At 31.7% G+C, this 22,791-nt stretch overlaps 1 long non-coding RNA gene across 1 annotated transcript; it reads left to right on the top strand.

Annotated features, from left to right (window-relative positions):
* The first annotated feature begins 6,100 nt into the window (after positions 1-6,100).
* Positions 6,101-12,974, top strand: LOC107877358. The gene is made up of 3 exons (XR_001676337.2): positions 6,101-6,282; positions 10,111-10,175; positions 12,308-12,974. It is a non-coding gene; the product is annotated as an uncharacterized LOC107877358 (long non-coding RNA).
* The last annotated feature ends 9,817 nt before the right edge of the window (positions 12,975-22,791 follow it).

Here is a 22,791-nt window from a genome sequence, read left to right as displayed (position 1 = left end):
AACGTCAACTATATATACATAAAAAATAATTTTAACTGTGTATAAATAATACTCCCTCCGTATAAAAAAGAATGACTTAGTTTGACTTGGCACGGTGTTTAAGAAAAATAAAGAAGACTATTGAATCTCATGGTCTTAAATTAAAGTTATGTCAAATGAACCAAAATGTTCTTTAATCTTATGATCTTACACATGTCACATGAAAGGTTGAAATTAAAGTATTGACAAAAAAAGAAAGAGTCATTTTTTTTAAACGGATTAAAAGGAAAGTATATCATTCTTTTTAAATGAAAAGAATATAATTTTCCGTCGATGGGGATTCATGGCTCCATTCCCTGGTGATAATTATCTTTTTTGAGCTAAGTCAATACAATTTTCTTCAAAATACCTTATACTATTAGAAGTATCCGATCCAACATTAATTTTATAATCACTAGTAAATCATTTTTTTCCTTTCAGCTACATCCAACAGATGGTGTCAAGTTTAGCCCATCGAAGCTAAGTAAACTTGTGAATAATTGAACTAACACAAGTTTCAACGTCCATTTTGGAAGTTAAATTGGTACGCCATGTTTAATTATAATGAGTTATCCACTTGAGTTAAAAGCTATATAGTTCTTTTTCATCACCAGCATGCTAGCATATGCATTATGAGTTTTGTATCACATTGCATAGATGTTGTACTTTACTCAAAAATATTAATGTTTTGGCAATAACTTCTGTGATGTGCTAGTTAAATCTATGCTGTCATATGATATGAGACAGCAGTCAATTTCTAATGCCTTACTTGACTAGTTCAAAAGAAAACAATTGAAGCGTATAGATGGGATAGCTTTAAATGAGAGTTGATTATTTATCTCCAATAATGTCAACGATAAATAAAATTATGGACTACTTGTCTCTGGAGAGTGTATTATTTTTCAAAGCTTACCTTACATTGTTAAATGAAAGAAAAAGGGCTTGAAGAGATAATTAACACTTTTATCTCTATGTTTTGATCGAAACAAATAAATATAGTAAACTATCGATTTCTTTACCCTGTCCGTAAGAGCTCCCATGCATGCTTCTTACTTCCTTGGTGACTTAAACTCACAATCTCAGGACTGAAAGCGAAGGGTGCTTACCATCCGAGCAACTCTTCTTATCATCAAATGATCCATTTGACTTTTTCTTTAGTGTAAGTGTGTGCAACACTTTTGACTACATTGAACTCATTTGTGAGTGATATAAGACTTATAAAAACTAGTTAATTAATTCACATAGATTAGCAGAAAAAATTGGTTGCGTACACAAATGAGCCAAATATCTGTGTATGGCACTCTTAACGAATTGAAAAGAATGTATAGAATGGATAATTGAAACCACAAAGACAAGATTTTTCATCCGGCAAAAAGTATGAACGGTTTAACAAGAGAAGTAGAATGAAGATAGTATTAAGTTTTTGCCCGTTCGCCGAACTTGTCATACAAGAGAAGTAGAATGAAAGATAATAAGATATATCACTACTAAAAAAACAGTTTTTCTCATCACAAAAAACCGACCACAAGCATGTGGTCGCAAAAAATCGAACACATGTAGTTGATTTTTATTTTAAAAAAAAAAAAAATACACCACATGTGGTCGGTTTTATATTTTAAAATTTCAAAATAATAATTTCAATAATTTTTATATTAATTATTATTCATTTAAAAAATAAATAAATAAATAAACCGACCGCTTGTGGTCGATTTTTTAATTAAAAATAAACTAAAAGGAAAATAATTTTAAAAACCCGACCACTTGCGGTCGATTTTAATTAAAAAATATATTTACTTAAAAACCAACCACATGTGGTCGGTATTATTTTAAAATTAAATTTTAAATATTTTATAAAAGCAACCACAAGTGATCGATTTTTAATTAAAAAATAAAAAAGAAATAATTTCAAAAAATCGACCACTTGTGGTCAGTTTAATTAAAAAAATATAATTAAAAGTAATTTAAAAAGTGACCACTTGTGGTCGGTTTTATTTTAAAAATTAAATTTAAAATATTTTAAAACCCGACCACAAGTGGTCGGTTTTGGAATTTAAAAAAAAAAAAAAAGAAAATAATTTTAAAAAACTGACCACGTGTGGTCGGTTTATTTAAAAATACATATTTTTAAAATACATATATATTTTATACTAAAAAATATATCAAACAAAATAAATAAATGACATTAAACATAATATTTATCTTTTACTTATATTTCAATAAATAAAATAAATATTTTCCTTTGTATATACGTTAAATGACGTTAAACATGCATAATCTTTGTATAATAAATATGTGTAGATATATCATACCGTTGAGATAATGATATTATGCTACTATTGCAGTTATAATAATGTAATGTACATATCTAACCGATAATTCAGAATATAATGAATGTGTTCTATAATGAGGTAATATACTTGTGGATGTGATGTATATATAGTACGCATTCAAGAGTTCATATATATAAAAATCTCTCTCTATGTATATGGCAAAATTCATACGCAGCCCCCTTAAGTACACATCATTTTAAACTTAGGCACCTTAAGTGAACATTGTTTCATTTTGGCATCTCAAGTAGGTATAAAGTGTGCCACTTTGGCACCTTTTACTGAATCAGCAAATTTATATTGTGTGCGTGTATTACACGCGCCCGATGATGTGGAAAGTGATAAATAATATGCCGACACGTGTCATTTTTCTAAAAAATAATTTTTAAATCATTAATTAATTTTTTTTCAAAAAAAAAATCAATAATCACCCCTTTCCCCAATAATTAATTTTAAATAAAAATACTCAAATAATTTATAAATAATTAATTTATATAAAATGTACCCCCTCCCCCTAACCTACCCACCCCACCAACCTTCTTCTTCAAACACCCACCCACCCACCACCCCACCCCCACCCCACCCACCCTATCAGTCCACCCACCCACTCTATCAGTCCACCCACCCACCCCCACCCCACCAGTCCACCCATCTCGCCGCCCCTCCCAACCCACCCGCCACCCCACCCACCCCACCAATCAATTTTTAGTTTTTTTTAATTGATTTTATTTGATTTATTTTTTCTTCATGAATTTAGCTTTATTTTTTAATTTCTTTCATCAATTTTGCTTCGATTTTCAATTTTTCTACACTGATTTTTCTTGGTTTTTATGCTTCGATTTTAATTTTTTTTTTATTGATTTTGTTTGAATTCAATTTTTCTTCACTGATTTAGCTTTATTTCTTCAGCATTCTTTTTTCTTATAATTAAGCATTCTTATTTCTTGATTTAATCATTCTTGCTTTCTGATTTCTTCTTTCATAAAAGAGGTCAGATTCTTGATTTGACCATTTTAGCATAAGGATGTGTTAAAGAAAAAAATTGTGGTAAGTTAATGGATTAAAGAAAGAAGAAGAAGAAAAGAGAAGAAAAATAAAAATTACGAAAATCCATTGAAAAATTACGGAAATGCCACCCAAACGTGCCTTCAATACGTGTGTCACACGCACCTTGCCAACTCAGCAAAAAGTGCCAAAGTGGCACACTTGAAGGTCACTTGAGGTGCCAAAATGAAACAATGTCCACTTGAGGTGCCTAAGTGAAAGATTGTGCGTACTTGAGGGACCTGCGTATGTATTCTGCCTATATATATATATATATATATATATATATATATATATATATATATATATATATGATGTAGTGATCGATCGATGAACGATGTAGTAAAAAACTAGTAGAATCTATCCAAACATATTATTGAATACCGTGATTTGAAAGGATAGAAGTAATAATATACTGTACGTTGAAGTTATATTAATGAAAGTTAATCAAATTAATCGATAACTCATCAGAGTATGTATATGAAATACATCTCATTATATTATTGAATAATATACTCGTGTACGTATGTGATATATATAGTACTTATTTAGAACTTGATATAGTCGATAGTGTGTATATGTGTGTGTATGTATGGGTATATATCTATAATCTATAATATATTAAAAGTATGAAGGCCCTTAAAAAAGTGATTTGAACTTTTTGTTCTTCATTAAAATACTTTGCAATAGACAAAATCGTCTTTTCACTTTTTTTAATTATTATATTATTAAATTAAGGACTCCTAAAGTATATGGGAAGACTCCTACTAAACTAAATATATGGAAAGAAATAAGAATCCTAAGCTACGTGAAATATATAAATTCTAATATATGAGTCCTAAAATATATGAAAAAAAATTAACATTCCTAAAATATATGTAAAGAATTACATTTTATTGTAACTAAATATATATGGTGGACATATACATTCCAACTCCATAGGATCCAATTTTTCTTTTATCGTTTTCCATGTTTTTTTGGATTCAAAAATGAGCTTTTCGCTCAGGGGTTTTTAAGCTTTGTTTGATGCCTTTTAAAAGAAAAAAAAATTATCTTCAAAATAAATTTCTATTCTTTTGTTGTTGGTTTAAATTAGGTTTAATAAAATTGAAGATTCTTTAATTTTTAAGTTGTCTTTGTTTCATAATCTTAAATATTTATATTTGTCTCCGTAAATAAATCATTGTTGATTAATTCTCTAATATAATTATGCAGATGAAGAAAGATTTATGTGAAGTGTGTGAACGACAATTTGTATCGATTACGAGTGAATCTAAGATATGTTTTTTCTATTTTAAATTTTATTTATTATTTATATTAATTTTATTTCTTATTAAGGCGTAATTCAAGTTAATACTCTTTTGTCAAAATCATATTTACAACAACAACAGACCCAGTGTATTCCCACAAAGTGGGGTCTGGGGGATAAGATATACGCAGTTCATACCGCTACCTCTGAAGAAGTATGGAGGTTGTTTTCAATAGACCCCCGGCGGCTTAAGATACAGAATAGTAGACATGGGTATGGATGACATAACAGAAATAGAAATAACAAACACAAAAATAACAGAGATAAGGCATAAGGAATAATAAAACATAAATTAGAGAAATACGCAGTCAAAATCATAGTTACATAAAAAAAATTTTAAGAGAAAAATAAAGTGAAAATTTTAATTTGTCATGATAACAAACAAATTATAGTGTCAAAGGAGTATTAAACAAAGTCATTAGTTGGCTAGAAGATAAAAACAGAATGGGGATTAGAGATTTCATGAGTTAGCAAATCATTAACTTTTCTCTATCAAGATATTAGCTTTAATTGACTTTAAATGGATTCGATTCATAATAGCAGGATTTTTGACGGTGAATCAAGTATATTGTTCGATATAAATGATAGTAATTTAGTTGGTTATGTGTACTTCTTATTATCATCATATACATGTGCGAAGTGCGTACACTTGACTAGTATATATATATATATATATATATATATATATATATATATATATATATATATTATATAGTGATGGTATATTAATGATATAATATAAACTAACCGATAATTCATCTGAATATATGTGAAATACGTTGTATATTATTATGGGGTAGTAAAATCGTGTATGTGATGTATATAATACGTATTTGAAAGCTGATAGCCAATTGAAGATATATATATATATATATAATATCGTATTTAAAAGCTAATTAACCAAAAGTTTATCGTAATTTACAAAATTCATTGATATTACTATACGATTGAGGAAATATACTACTCATGTTAATGTGATGATAAAATAACTAATTATCTAATTTATATATATACGCATTGCATTAAATTATTTGGATGTTGTTATAAATATTATACAATTTATTAAAATTTTAATTTTAATAAAAATCGACCACAAGTGTTCAAATTTCAAATGATAATTTTTTTAAAAAATAAATCAATCACTTATTTTGGAATTATACGATTGAGAAAATATACTACTCGCGTTAATATGATGATAAAATAACTAATTATATGATTTAACTTTTAAAAAAAATTGACCACATGTGATCGTTTTTCGATAGTAACTTTTTTAAAACTAAATCTAACACTTATATTTTATTTTATCAATAATTTTATAAAAAAAACTACCACATGTGGTCGATTTTCTAGAAATTAATTAAAAAATATTTTATTAAATAAATTAAATCCTACCCGACCCCACCCGATCCACTTCGACCCGACCCAACCAAATAAAACAATTCTCAAAATGAAATCGCGACCTACACAAAAAAATTAACACAAAAACACAAAAATTGGCAACATACATACACCAAATCCATCACAATTTTGACTGTCGACTGCCCCCGACGAGAGTGCCGCCGCCGAGCTTCCACCGCCGCCCAGGTACCATTTCCATTTCCATTATCCACCTAATTGATCTAGAATATAAAACAATATAGATTATTAGATAAAACGCCACGAAGCTAAGCCCAAATGAATGGGACAATCTTGTCTAAAGCCTCTGAAATTCCTTCCATTCCGTTCACCGAACACTTAACCATTCTCTACAGCCTCCACTGAATTTTCACTCCTATGATCTCAAGGTTACATAAAAGAAGCTTTTAACAAATTTTCTTTCCTAATATGGAACAACCCATCACATTTCTCTTCTCTTTTACAATCGTGCATTCAAGAAAACTCTTTTTCACTCACCAAACAGTTGCATTCACTCATAATAACGTCTGGTTGTTTGCGAAATAAATTTGTTTGCAACCATTTGCTCAATACATATGCAAAATTGGGTCAGTTAGATATTGTAGTTCAACTGTTTGATAAAATGCCTAAAACAAATGTCTTGTCTTTTAAAATTTTGATTGGTGGGTATGTACAAATTGGTGATTTTGACACTTTGGTGTCTTTATCATTGTTAGTGGCCTAAAATTTTCATTTCACTTTTCGCATAGATCGAATATTTGTAAGAACTTGGAATGTGGAAAGTAATTGTAGCTAATGGTCAAGATTTTTTTTATTTTGCCTAATGGTCAAGATTTTTTTTCCTCTAGTTGCCTAATGGGTTGCTTGGAATTATATATTACTGTTTGACAGAATTCAAATTCGAAAAAAGGATTGTTTTGCTATTTTTCCGATAATCGCTTATGTCTTTCTCTTTAATTTAGGCCAAGCAAAAATAAGTTGATTTCTCTCTATTTTCTTATAATGAAGTCTTCAAATGTAGTTTAATTTGGGATTGTTCATTGTCGAAGGTTTTGAAAGCCATAGAAATTTTTGATGATTATAAGGTGTGAGAGGGACATGCGACGCCTCTACTTATTTGCTTTATTACATTTGTTCAATTGTTTGACTTATACTATAAATGAATATGTTACTTGAAAGTGATTAAGTGTAGTTACTTGAAGGTGAACTTTTATTTTGAATTTTATTGAAGCGTAGGTACTTGAAATGCGAACTTTTTATTTTGAATTCTACTATGCTTGATAATTTGTGAGGTGACTTAGTGACTAGAAATTGATTAAATGTAGGTACTTGAAATGAAATTTTTTGTTTTGAATGTAATTTAGTTTGGTAACTTGTGGAGTGACTTAGTCACTTGAAATTGATTAACTGTAGGTAGTTGAAATGTCAATTTTTTTGTTTTGAATGTAGTTTAGTTTGGTAACTTTTTTGAAATTGATTAAGTGTAGGTACTTGAAAGGTTAATTTTTCTTTTGTGGAATGTAGTTTAGTTTGGTAACTTGGGAGGTGACTTAGTCACTTGAAATTGATTTAGTATAGGTACTTGAAATGTGAATTTTTGATTTTAATGTAGTTTAGTTTGATAACTTGTGAGGTGACTTAGCTAGTCACTTGAAATTAATTAAGTGTAGGTACTTGAAAGGTGAATTTATCATTTTGAGTGTAATTTAGTTTATTTTTTTGGGAGGTGACTTAGTCACTTGAAATTGATTAAGTGTAGGTACTTGAAATGTGAGTTTTTGTTTTGAATGTAGTTTAGTTTGATAACTTGTGAGGTGACTTAGCTAGTCACTTGAAATTGATACAATGTAGATACTTGAAAGGTGAATTTATCATTTTGAGTGTAATTTAGTTTGTTTTTTTGGGAGGTGACTTAGTACCATGAAAACGTTGAAGTTTAGGTACTTGAAATGTGAATTTTTGTTTTGAATGTAGTTTAGCTTGGTGACTTGGGAGGTGACTTAGTGACTTGAAATTGATTAAGTGTAGGTACTTGAAATGTGAATTTTTCATTTTGAATGTAGTTTAGTTTAGTGACTTGGAAGGTGACTTGGTGACTTGAAATTGATCAAGTGTAGTGTGACACCAAGAGAAAATTTTAAATTAAGTACAACTTTGGTCTATAAAGAAATTATGGTACAAAGAAATGCAAATGGTACAGAACATATATGTACATGATATTTTTTTTATGTTGTTGCTATTAAGAGGAGGATTTAAGTGTAGTGTTATTTATGTAATATATAAGTGTGCAAGTTGTGGGGGCCACTCCTTTTAATAATGACCATAAACTTGTTTTAAACAAAAGGGTTATTATACCCTTGTTCACTGGAAACCGAATCCAGTAAAAAAAAGTAAGGTTACCCTTTTTGTTTCTTTCTTTTCATTATCAATTAAGAAGTCAAATCAAAGCCTTAAGAGAAAACATTAGGTGGCAATTGGAGTATTAGTACTCGATTTATTCTTCTTCTTCTTCTGTTGGTATTCAAGAATTCACTAGAAGAGAAAAGGAGGAAAGGATTCTTATGATATCTTTAAAATAATCTCTAACAGGTGACTTCAATAACCTAAGGTTGAGATTGAATTCTAATAGGTAAATTCTCTATCACTTTCTTGAATTTGATTATAAATAAGTATCTTGGAGATGTTCAATTTGTATCTTTGCACTACTACTTGAATTGGGTTCATGGGAAAAGGGGGGGGGAATGGAGAATTTTGAATTAAGAAGAGCTTTTGGGAATTTCTATCGATTGGGTAGTTTTACCCTTGAAGTGTATAAGTTAGAAAAGTTAGAATCTATTTCATTCTTGTTAAGGGAGTCGATTAATTTGGAACATAAGTGAAGATTATTGAGATAAGTTATTGAATGCTCCTACGGATTACTTATGGGCATATATGTTATTCTTGTAGCTAGCTAATTGCCTATTGGATAGCGGAAGTTGGTGGTTGAAAAGATAAAAGCTATATTCCCGCGAGTAGTGTCATTTGGGAACCTGAAATACCATCGTAGCTAGTAAGCACTAAGATATGTAAAGCTAAACCCTTACCCTTCTTTGCCATTAAGGCACCACCCTACGTCATGTACCCCTTCCTATTAATGTTAATATAATTCTCATGAAAACGGAAGTAGAATATTTATATTGCCTTACATACCATTCCCTCGCCCTTCCATCAAGCTTATGAGTATCTATCTTTCCCTTTTTGTGTTAAGTTTTCATGATACGTCCATATTATCAAAAGTTTCTATACTTGAAGCCCTTACAAGTTAGGAGTAAGTAATAATAGCATAGTTTCGCCTGTATATAGTAGCTAAACGATCATTATCATAACTCATATGTCACAGGACTTTAAGGCATTATTTGATAAACATTAACTATGGAAGGGTACATAGGTTTGGCTTGGCATATCGCTCGACGTGATTCTGTGCACAGGATCGAGACCAAACCACTATAGCGAGCCCAACCATTGGGCGTACCCGTCTTTGTGGCATCATTTGTATTTGAAGTCAGTTGGAACGTCATGTATTGGTTTTCCCTGACTCGATTCAACATATGGCATATATGACCTGCGGGCAGACCCTCATAGTGAGCCCCTGGGTGGGGCGTACCTGGATACAGACTGCGATTACAGTTACACATATGAGAACATAACAATGAGTATGTAAGCAATATATGTTTTATACTTGCCTCAGATTTGTGATCCTTTGTATGACTTGTAGGACAGTGCATCAACTAGACAAAGTATAGGTTCTATATTATAATAAACATTTTTCTAAATATCATATATGATGCTAATAAAATTAGTGCATAATTTATTAGTTCATATCATATAGGTGTTACTTGTTGGCTCATACATTTTTTACATTACCATTTGACTCATATGAGCTTCTGTATTTATCTAGCTATTATTCTGTCTGCTTGCATACTGGTACATATTGTTTATATGCTGACGTCTCGGGCCCACTATGTTTTAATAATGCAGGCTCCGATCCTCCTGATAGCAGATGTCCACGTTAGGCTCTTTTGCCGTTTTCAGCTGGTATTTTGGTGAGCTCCAACTCTCTCTAGAGCCAGTTTATGCCTAGTATTTTTTATTGTGTACAGATCTCTGGTTAGGCATGACGGGCCTAATGTCAACTAGTCATTTGTAGTATAATGTGTTAAACTGACTAGAGGCTTCATGGATATCGTGTAGTATTGTATAGTTTTGTTAATGTAACTCTCTCGTGTATATATGCAACGCTTATCAACTATCTTGCCCGTTATTATCTTATAACCTCACGTACGTCGTAAAGTGCTTGTAGAGTAAGTATATATGGTTCTTGTCCGTCATTATCATTTTGGTGTGTGATATGTAGGTACTTGAAATGTGAATTTTTGTTTTGAATGTAGTTTAGTTTGGTAACTCTTGAGGTAACTTGGTGACTTGAAATATGAACTTTTGTGAATTGAACTAATTACTTGAATTTGATTGATTGTGTAGATGGAACCTACTTATAGCTGGATATATCAACGAAATAATGATAATAGAATGGGTGTTAGGGTGGAATTTGTTGAAGGTGTCAAACGATTTATTGAACATGCTTAGACACTTAATGCTTGATCACGTTTTCGGGTTATTCATTGTCCTTGTGTTAGATGTGATGGTACGAATCTTTTAAAAGAAGAAGTTGTGAAGGGACATTTTTATCGAAGGGGGATTCACGAGGACTTTTTAAGATTGCGTACTATTCATGGTGATGTTGAGCAAAATAACTTTGTTGGTTGTGAAAGTAGTAGGTATGCAGGGCATAATAACTATCAAGATACCAGGATGACAGAAATGATGCATAATTCTTTCGAGATGCAACACGGGAACGACTTTAGGGAAAATGTCGAAGATATTCCCAATAGAGAAATAGATTGTTTTTATGAACAACTGCATGTTGCTAGTCATCCTTTGTTTGATGGGTGTTCACATTCTCGTTTGTTTATTGTTGTTAGATTATTAAGTATTAAATTTGATTGAAATATTGTTGAAGGAGGAATGGACTCAATGATAGATCTTATTAAAGAGTTAGTTGACCCCTCCTTAGAGGTTCCTGATTCTTTCTATAAGGAAAAAATATTGGTGTCAAAGTTAGGTCTCTCCTTGATTAGAATTGATTGTTATGAAAATGGCTGCATGTTATACTTTAAAGAAGATGCTAACCTAGAGTCCTGTAAGTTTTGTTAGCACCCTCGATATAAGTGTGATTGTCATGAAAATAAAATTGATATTAAGGCGATGCATTATTTACCTCTAATACCAAGGTTGCAGAGGTTGTATGCTTCAAACAGCTTAGCTTCTCATATGAGATGACACAGTAAAAATAGAAGGTCCACTGGTGTTATGTGTCATCCATCTGATGGAGAGGATTAAAAGTATTTTGATGCAACTTATCCATATTTTGTAGCCGAGCCATGAAATATTCATTTGGGATTATGTGCAGATGGATTCTCACCTTTTTCTGTTGGTGCTACGCCTTATTTATATTGTCATATATTTATCACCCCGTATAATCTTTTCCTGAAATATTGATGACTAGTCCCTATATATTTTTGAATTGTGTTGTTCCTGGCCCGCGTAATCCAAAAAGTGGAATAGATATCTACTTGCAACCTTTGATTGATGAGCTTCAAATTTTATGGCATGAGGGGTTGAAACTTAGGACATTTCACTCAAACAGAATTTTAATCAGCGTGCATATCTAATGTGGATTATTAATGATTTTCCTTCTTATGGAATGTTATCTGAGTGGATGACAGATGGAAAGTTGGTTTGTCCATATTGCATGAAAAAACAAAATCTTTCACATTGAGACATGACAGGAAAAATTCATGGTTTGATTGTCATCGTTGTTTCTTGCCACCTAATCATGAGTTTAGGAGACTCAGGAATGCATTCAAAAAGAATAGAACTAAACATGATGGTCCACCTCCAATTGTGCTTACTCATTCCTTTAAGGAAACTAATTGTCCATGTTGGACCTTCAATTCATTTAAGACTCAATTCCACGAAACCAAGTGTATGCATCCTTTGCAATATGGTTTGCATATGAGGTTCGTAAGTGTACCAATATTTCTTCAAATTTTAAACATTTACACATTTTTCAACTAACATATATATATGTGTGTGCGTGTGTGTGTAATATTTTTAGGTACACCAGTCACCAAATGCGGCCACATACAGTCATTTCTTGAGAGATATTTCTTTGGGATCAGTTGAAGCTTGTACAATGTCCCATTGCACAGATGAGTTTAAATTTTCCACCGAAGAACACTCCAGAACAAGAAAAACAAACAATAGTGGTATTTGGGTTAAGGGTGATGACGATGTTGATTACTTTAACATCATACAAGAGATCTTAGAACTGGAGTATGTTGGTTTCCCAATAAAAAAAAATTCCTCTTTCAATGTAAGTGGTTTAATCTAAGCACAAGAGGCACAAGAGTACATAAGAAGCATAACATCATTGAAGTGAAGCACAATAGGTCGTATCCTGTTTACGATCCCTTTGTTCTCGTGTAAAATGCTAAATAAGTGTATTATGCTCCTTATCCGTTGTGCAGTGATAAGTCTGATTGGTGAGCTGTAATCAAAACAAAGACTATAGGACGAGTGGAAGTTGAGAATATGTTGGAGACGGCGTATCAAAATGAAATGCAGATTGATCACCAGTTAGTGGACATTGATTTAGTGACTAGTTTGAATCACCCAAAAAATATATTTGAAGAAGTCAATATTGCAGAAGAAGAGGCTAAGTGGGCGGAAGATGAGAAAACTTTCAAATAGGGTGAATGATTTAGTGGAGAATCTTCGAGAGATGGGGGATTAATTTGTGTAGGTTGTATTTATTATGTATTGATGTCTTTATGTTTTGTACTATTTACCTTTATGTTTCTTGTTTAAGATTGATATGTAATATATTGTGTAAGATTGTTGTTTTCACTTTTTCATAATTTATGTAGTAATAGAAATATTCTTGTCTATCTCGTGTTGTTGGAGCGAACCTAAACTTTCTATGGTTATGTAACTATTTCACTAGTGTTTTAATACTGATTTAGTGAGTTGAAATGTGAATTAGTAACTTGAAATTAGTTACTTGGAATTTTTTCTAATATATTCATTTTGTAAGAACTAACTACTTGTTAACTTTACATAATTTAGATGGCAGGTAAATGTGATAAAGGTAAGCAAAAAGTTAATCCTACAAAGACAAAAAAGAAAAAACAACCTCCGCCTTATATACGACCGACAGGTATTCATATATCTGAGGGTCGGTCTGCTGACGCGCCAGCACAACCCTCATATTCTAGGTCGTCATAGCATTCAGTTCCTGCTCCTACGCATGTGAGTCCACTTCATAGGTCTACAACGACTTATTCTGCTCCCATCTCCGTGCCACCACCATCACAGTACTATCTGGCGACCGCTGACATATCCGATCATCTACCATCGTCTGCAGTACCCTCTACTAGCAGTCACCCACATTCTTACAGTGATTCTAATGGATTTATTGGGTTGACGAATCTTCATCTTGGAGGCACTCTATCTGGTGCTTCAGATCCGCCTACGCCAGTACATCCACTGACACTTGTTTCGCAGCTCGGAGATAGAGATGATTATCGGAGGCGGTATATTATTCCATATGGAATAGGGTAAGATATCTAAATATAACAACAATATTCATTTTTCATTTACTATATTATTATGCTCTATGAAATTATTGTTTGATTTTGTGTTGTAGGTTTATGCCCGATGAGGGAATTGAAAAAATTATGACTAAATGCATTACTCGACACTTCAACGGTTATTGGACCAGTTGGCAAAAGGTTTTAGAAAATGAAAGAGAACAAATGCTTAAAGAATTTCATGTAAGGAATTAACTTATCGACTTCTTAACACATTGTTAGAACAAAAAATTGAATACTATACTTTTGTTTTTGTTGTAAAAATATTTTTGGTGGGATGACATGCATGAATGTGCTATACGGTGAAATTTTTATAGAAGAACTAGAGCCATAATAAATGGTTTGTTAGATTATACCAGAACGAACAGGGTACGACCAGGATTTAAACTCGAACCCATGTGGCAAGATTATCTTCGCTGTTGGAATACCGAAGAATACTAAGTGTTGAGTGAGAAAGGAAAGAAAGTCAGGGCATCATCTAAGGGTGGTTCTCTACATACTGCGGGTGTAGTGAGTCGGATTACTTTGGAGCAAAAATTGGTATGTACCTTTTACAGTTTTAATTATTTGTTTCTATTTAAATTTTTAATTATTTGAAGATTAATAATTTATCATATGTAGCCAAAAAAAATGGGTAGGAAGGTAAGACAAGATGAGGTATTCGAGGAGACCCATGTAAGGAAGAAAAAAAACTCAACTAATGAAGAAGTCTGGGTTGAGTCTCGTGCAAAAGCTACCCATGTAAGAATCAAATTTTGTATTTATGAATCTTTTTTCTCAAAGTTGATATTATTCAAGTATGAGTAGTTTAATATTTTTTACTATTAGTTTTAATTTTACTTTGAATATAGGACAAATATATGCAACTCGTTAATGAGTATCGTAGTACTCATCCTCCTGAAAGTCAGGGTGACACAATACCTGAAGATGTAGAGGAGGAGTTATGGAAAGAAACTGTGGGTCCTCCAGTTAGAGTTTAATACCACGGATACCACAGAAAATGCTTTAGTGAGAATGTTAGATCTTCGTCCGGCTCTACATCCTATCCCGCATTAGTTGATAGAGAAATCGTTGAATCACTAAAAAATACGATTTTTAAGCTCACTGAAGAGCTTGCTACACAGAGAGAGAGAGGGCGAAACAGAAGGATGAGGAAACAACATCACAAATTAGGATGTTGCAGTAGCGGTTTAGCTCTTTTATTCGATCTGTAGGGATTCTTCCTCCTTGTCCTGGTGATGCAGTTCGGGCTGCAAAAGGTCTAGGCCCACTGGATGATATCATCACAGATAAGGAATCAGATCCTATATGTGCGGCTGAGGATACGAATGACAAAGAGGATGATGAGTGGTAGTTTTTAAACTTTTGTATGTGTTGTAGTTTGGATTTAGAGATGAGTTGTAGTTTTTACACTTTTGTATGTTTTTAGACTTGTATTGTATGCTGGTTGTTTGAATGGAATGTACCATATTTATTGTATGCTCGTTTGTTTGGCTGGTTGATGGAATGTAGCATATATAAGCTGTTATTTTTTAAAAAAAAAAAATTATCAGAAAAATCGACCTCATGTGATTGATTTTCTGGAAAATTTTACAAAAATCGATCACATGTGGTCGGTTTATAAAAAAGATTTTCAGAAAACCAACGACATGTGATTGATTTTCCTGATAATTTTATAAAACCAACCACTTATGGTCGATTTAATATAATTAATTACTAATTAATTAATTTTAAGAAAAGACTACTTGTGATCGATTTTTTAAAAATTAATTAATTATATTAAATAAAAGAACCGACCACACGTGGTCCGTTTTATAAAAAATAATTAATTAATTTAAATAAAAATATCGACCACAAGTGGTCGATTTTATTAAAATTAATTTATTTAAATAAAAAACCGACCACTTGATTAAAATTAATTTATTTATTTAAAAACAAAACCGACTACTTGTACTTGATTTTATTAAAATTAACTAATTAATTCAAAAATAAAATCGATAACTTGTGGTCGGTTTATTTTGAATTTTATTTTTATTTTTTTAAAATAATATTGAATTTAAAATATATATATATATATATATATAAAACCACACGTGGTCGATTTTAATTAAAAAAGTTACCAAGCTTTTCCGACCACGTATTTTTGTCGATTTTATGGTCTAAAGTGCAGGAAAACCGACCACATGCGGTCGGTTTGTGTAATCGATTTTCCTGTTTTTTTTTAGTAGTGTATCAAATTTTGCCCATGCCATTCGGCAAAACTTTTAAACAATTTAACAAGATATATTGTATGAAGATTGTATCAAGCATAGCCTGTCCAGAAACTTATAAATAATTGAACAACACAAGCAAGATTTATTTAACCATCAAGATTTGTGCATGATTTTATAAGATAGATATAGACTCAAGATAGTATCAAGTTGTCTAGCAAAATTAGTGAACAATTGAACACATGCAAGATCTGTCCGTCCGAAAAGAATTTGTTAACATTCAATAAGATAAGAAGAATAAACATGTATTAAATTGTGATCGCCCAGTAAACTTCTAAACAATTGAACAACACATACAAGATTTTGTCATGCATTGGTACTGGACGTCTGCACACATGTTTCTTTAAATGTCTTTTTTCAGGATATGTACGGGTGAACATTAAGGAAAAACATTAAACAACACCTTTAAGTTTTATATATTACTTCAAATTCCATCCCACCAAACTAATTATAAAAATTCATTTTAAATCTCTAAATAATTTTTTTTTATCGGATATATCACTACCGTACCCAATATTGTACACAATACACGACTCTTAATTTTTTTTCCCTAAATCACGGTGACATTGATGCAGATTAAGTCAAAATTTCGTTTTTGATGCAGAACTTATTTATCCTCTAATCCATCAACATTGAAGTTACAACTTCCACATACAACCTTCATTAACTTAGGTGTTGTTTAAAATAAATTGAAGGTTAGTTTGTTTTTTCATTTTTGTATTTCGTGTCTCGAGCCGAGGGTCTATCGGAAACAGCCTTTCTACTTCTTTAGAGGTAGAGGTATGGACTGCGTACACCTTACCCTCCCCAAACCTCACTATGTGAGAATACACTGGGTTTGTTGTTGTTGTAGTTTGTTTTTCATTTCATTTTTAAGTAAATTAGTTCAGAAATTGAAGAAAAACGTTTTTCAATTTTGTGTTCTTTAAGCATTTTAACAACATTAATGGAGTCAATTGCATGCATCAACTCCTACTGAATTTACCAACATAGGTTGTGGTGCAGCGGATGGGGCTGCTCCACTCTTAACCAGAGATCAAGGGTTCGACCCTGGGTATGGAGAAAACTCTGTTGGGAGCGTTATCCCCCGAATGGGGCCCTATCCGGTGCAAATCCGGATTAGTCGGGCTCCAATGCGGGTACCGGACACCGGATTGAAAACCAAAAAAAAAAAAACTCCTACTGAAGTTGGTGTTGAATTTGCGCTTGGTGAATTCAATTACGAAGATATGATTTTTATATATTTGATAGATAAATTTCTCCCATATACATTATAACTATGTATCATAGTAGAAAATTTAACTAATGGTGATGTAAACGGTGAATCTGATACATAAGTGTACTGCATTGAGGCATTACATGCTTTCTGATACATTCTAATATTTATATGTGATTTTGGTTCTTGTTATACCTGATACATCAATGTATTGAGACCGGTACATAGATCTAATTTTTATGATATATTTCATTATTTTGTGATACATAATAAGAAACTGCATGTAATTTGAGTTAATTTACACCTGATATATTCAACATACTTATTATGATGCATAGATCAATTTTTCTGAGATATATCATTATATTTAATACATACTAAATTTTGAAATTGTTTTGGATTGTCTTGCAACTGATATATTCAAAATGCTTAGTACAACTGATACATATGTATTGTATTTATAAGTCATCCAAAAAAACACATAGTAGCTTATGTATCATTATCAATAATATATTTTGGATTAGGTACGTATAAGTTTTTCTGATGTGTTTTGCTGATTTAGTTTTATATTTTGTGCAGCATTTTGATTTAGAGAATTTGAGAGAATTGTGATTTGAGGATATTGATGATGGTGATTCAAATTTGAATTATGAAGTTGTTGCTAATTTTTAGGGATTCAAAAAAATATTCCAATCAAAATCTCATTAATTTCTCTGTCATTTAATCTCTTATTATTATTTTCCTTATAGACAATTAATTTACTAGTTATGTATCTGTTACTTATTACTTATATATCTGGAAGGGATTTGATATAATTATGAAAAAAGTTGAAAGAAAATGTAATTAGGTAGCAACTGTTGAGGTTTATGTTATTTGCCTTTTTTTAAAATTAAAGGTTGAAGTGATCATAGGTTGCCTTTTTTTTTTCACTTTTAATTTGATCGAAACAGTGAACTAAGGGAAAGAGAAAATTTAGGTTATATCCATTATGGTTGCACCGACCATGCAATACTGTTTTCCATATCCATTTTTTGGAAGTTAAAATTGGTAGGCCAGTCCATCTTTATAATGAACTTATCCACTTGAAATGATCATAGCTCGCCTTTACAATCAGAGGCGGATCTAGAATTTAAAAATTATGGATTTCTAACTTATAATTTTTATCACTAGATCAATAACACACTTTGTTTATGGATTTTGAACTTATTCTTATATATTTACTAATTTTTTCAATATAAATTCAAGAACCATACTAAAATTATTGAGTTTTTGAGAACCCGCACGTTTAACTCTACATCTGCCCCTGTGTACAATCCCTGAATCCAATTACAAATCAACAATCTAAAGTCAATGAAGTCTAGTGTGTGTATATATAGAGAGATATATAGATATAGATATAGATGTAGATATAGATATAGATATAAATATAGATATTATATGTTGATCAATATATAATCGATTTTGAGTTGTTTGAAATTGGCACGCACACACAGACACACACACATATATATATATATTATATGTTGATCAATGAGATTTTATACAATCGATCTTGAGTTGTTTGAAATTTACAAGCAGTTGTTACTTTTTAAAAGTTATACTCCTTATATATACGAATTTGACCAGTGTAACTTTTGTCCCCTTTAGGAAGTTTGTGTTAATCACTGTATTTATTCCGCGAGTCCAGGGAGTTTATTATAAGTTTTTAAGAAATACAATCTTCTCATAATATTTGAGGTGTTAGATTATTTCCTTCTAAAATAAAACTATATATAACTTTACTGGAATAACGGTACTTTAAATTTCAGCAAATGATTGGATTCGGACGTCATAACAAATCAAATCAAATCACACGATACCGTTTAATTTTATTTAGAAAACAATGCAGAGAAGATGTGAGATAGATTTTGAAATTTGATGAAAAAAGAATTGAGCTATCATATAAGGCCTCTGTATTTATTTAATTTATTGTCAAGGGCTAGGGAAATTGGTGGTGCCTTTACGGGAAAAAGGTAACAACGACGGTATGAAGATTTTATTTGCCTTCTTCTCAACTCTTTAAACTAAAGTAGAAATATTTTACTATTTTTATACATATCTAAAAAGTTCTTTTTTCGCGATCTCTAATATTTTTTTTTGCAATCAAAACCCTTATTTTATTAATGCAAAGCCGAATTTAAAGAGTTAAAAGATGCAGAAGCATCTTTGACAACCCAACAAGGAAAACAAGAAGTCCACACTAATCTGTCTACAAATGTAAGAGAAAATTTAGCCATATTGTGCGCTATCATATTCCAAGATCTAGGAATATATATAACTGAAACTTCTTCAAACATCCTCATTAACTTCCATATATCTTCGCACGTGGTATCTATCTCCCATGAAGCTACACTCTTTTTCATAACCATGTCCACTACATTCTTTGCGTCTGATAAAATCTGCACCTTTGTTCATCCATTTTCTTGAGCTTTTTCCAATGCAATTCGAATTGCAAGCGCTTCTGCAATGATGGTCTTCCCAACAAATTGAAGAGGGGAGCCAAGGGCTTGAAGCAAATTTCTAGAGCTATTCATAGCTGTCATTCCGATGCTTGCCATATTCTTCTCCTTTTGTAAACTAGCATCTGCAAACATAACCACAAAATCTTATTCTACAATAATTGTATTATTAGTAGTATGGTCAGGACCCAATGTGAGAGAAGGAGTGGCAAGTGAATTACTTTCATATTCTTGAAAATCAAAAAGAGTCTTGTTTACAATTTCATTAGATTCATAGATTACCCCATTAAAGTTCCTATCGTTTCTAGCTTTCCAAATTTGCCACATTATAGAGACACTTAATTTAATTAACTCAATAGAATCAGGGTATTTATTAGTATTATCAAAAAGTTCTTTCCACCAACTAGAAAATACTGTGATGTTTTTAATGTTTGGTCATTTAATAGGACAAATTTTCAAACCATCTGAGCCTTCCGACATCTAAAAAGCATATGTTCAATAGTTTCACTTTCCTCACCACAACTCTTCCAGACATCACAATTATTTTTTAGCCTTTTAGAAATCTTATCATTCACAGGAAGCACATTCAGGATACATTTACGAATGAAGTGTTTATACTTATTTTTGACATTCATAGATCATAAAGTATTCCAGAATTTTTTAGAAAAAGACTGATGACTTGATTGAGGTCTATCACTATTGGATATACTGCTTCTATCAATTTCCCTCGTCAAATGATAACCAGATTTCACTTCATAGATTTCCGACTTAGTGTGATGCCAAATGATTCTATCTGGAGATCCAGTACCAGAGATCGGGATAGACAAAATGTCATTTATATCCTCTATAGCAAACCTCTTCTGAAGTTCATGAAGCTTCCAAGTGTGGTTTCTATGATCAATAAGGTCATTCACTTGTAATTCTATATCCATTTGAGATTGAGAGAACCTAGGTTGAAACCACATGCGTTGGGTATCCAAGGGTCATTCCAGACCTTTATACTATCTCCGGATCCCACCCTCAATCTAATACCTTTTTGTAAAAGGTTTCTTCCCCAAATGATGCTTTTCCATACCTAAGATCTAGTAGAAGAGGAAGTAGCTTTGAGGAAGGAAGTATTCTGAAAACACTTACTTTTAAGAATTCTAGCGATAAGAGAATCTTCCTGAGTTAAGATTCTCCAAGCTAGTTTAGCCAACAGGGCCTGATTGAATGATTTTAACTCTCTAAACCCTATACCCCCATACGATTTAGCAATACAAAGGTTTTCCCATTTTTTAAAATGCATTTTTCTCCTACTCTCATCTTGTCCCCACCAAAAATTGGAAAAAATAGTGGTAATCTCTTTACACAAATTATCAAGAAATTAAAAATATGATAAAGCATAAGACGGTATCGCCGATAAAACGGATTTAAGCATTACTTCCTTACCCGCAGGGCTCGAGAAATTATGTTTTCAACCTTTGATTTTTTTCTTTAACTCTATCCTTAATAAAATACAACATTCTTTTTTATTATTTACCTACTACTACCGGTAAGCCAAAATACATCCCAAGATCAGTAGATCTTAGCTGCCCTATTGCTGCGATAATTTCACCCTTTTCACTTTCAGAAGTATTTTAACTAAAGAAAATAATTGATTTAGAAAGGTTTACCTTTTGACCTGAGCAATCTTCATATTTTTTAAGAATATCAGAAATATTCGAAGCATTTTGAATATTAGCATTACAAAATATAAAGGAATCATCAGCAAAAAATAAATGATTAACCGTCGGTCCGCTCCTAATCAAACTCAACCCTTGAATATCTCCATTCGCTTCCGCTTGGTTTAATATTCTAGATAATCCTTCCGCACACATAAGAAATAAATATGGAGATAAAGGATCCCCTTGTCTTAAGCCCCTTGTAGGAGTCACCTCCCCCGCTACCTCCCCATTAATATTAAATTTATAAGTAGGGGTAGTAACACATTGCATAATCCAACTAACAAAAGTTTCATGAAAATCCATTGTGTCATTAGTTTTTGTAAGTAAGTCCATTCCACTCGGTCATACGCTTTGACCATATCTAACTTTAGAGCTATATACTTATCCTTTCCTCGTCTTTTATTCTTCAACATATGAATGAACTCATGTGCTATAACCACATTGTCCACAATCTGTCTTTTGCCAATAAAAGCCGACTGGTTAGGGAAAATAATACCAGGTAGGTATCTTTTAATTCTTGCAACTATAATCTTGGCAATAATTTTATAAACCGTTGAACACAAGCTAATGGGTCTATACTGGCTTATATCGCTAGGATTTTTTATTTTTGATATTCGAGTAATAAGAGCTTGATTCCAAGAGTGAATTAGACGCCCTGAACAAAAGAAATTTGTAACCGCTTCACATATATCTCTTGATAAGATATTTCAATACTTTTGAAAGAAAAAAGAAGTCATACCATCCACTCCTGGCGCCTTTAGGGGATTCATATCAAACGTTGCCTTTTTAATCTCCTCACTCGTAACCTCCCTAATAAGATTATCATTCATATCATTATCAACTACTGGATGAATTAAAGTCAGAATAGGGTCAAAGTCGGATGGTCTAGAAGTAGTAAAGAGATTCTTATAAAAACGTTGTACTTCTAGCACAATTTCTTTATGTTCAGAGATCCATTTTCCATCTTCTAGTTGAAAGTATTTAATCTTATTACACTTACGTCTTTGGATAGTCTTCATATGAAAGAACGAAGTATTCTTATCACCCTCTTGAAGCTATAACGCTTTAGACTTTTGTTTCCAGTAGATTTCCTCATCTTTATAAGCTTTGCCTAATTCTTTCTTAAGCTCCTTCAGATTAGTAATATCAAAAGGTCTAATGTCATTTTTTAGATCAGCAATCCTATTCTTAATCCCTTGAATTTTTTTCCTAGAGTTACCCTTACCATCTTGAAGCCAAGCTAGTAGCACAAGTTTACAC

Source organism: Capsicum annuum, chromosome 7, assembly GCF_002878395.1.
Source record: "Capsicum annuum cultivar UCD-10X-F1 chromosome 7, UCD10Xv1.1, whole genome shotgun sequence".
NCBI classification, from domain to species: Eukaryota; Viridiplantae; Streptophyta; class Magnoliopsida; order Solanales; family Solanaceae; genus Capsicum; species Capsicum annuum.
This window is presented reverse-complemented; position numbering and strand designations above follow the sequence as displayed.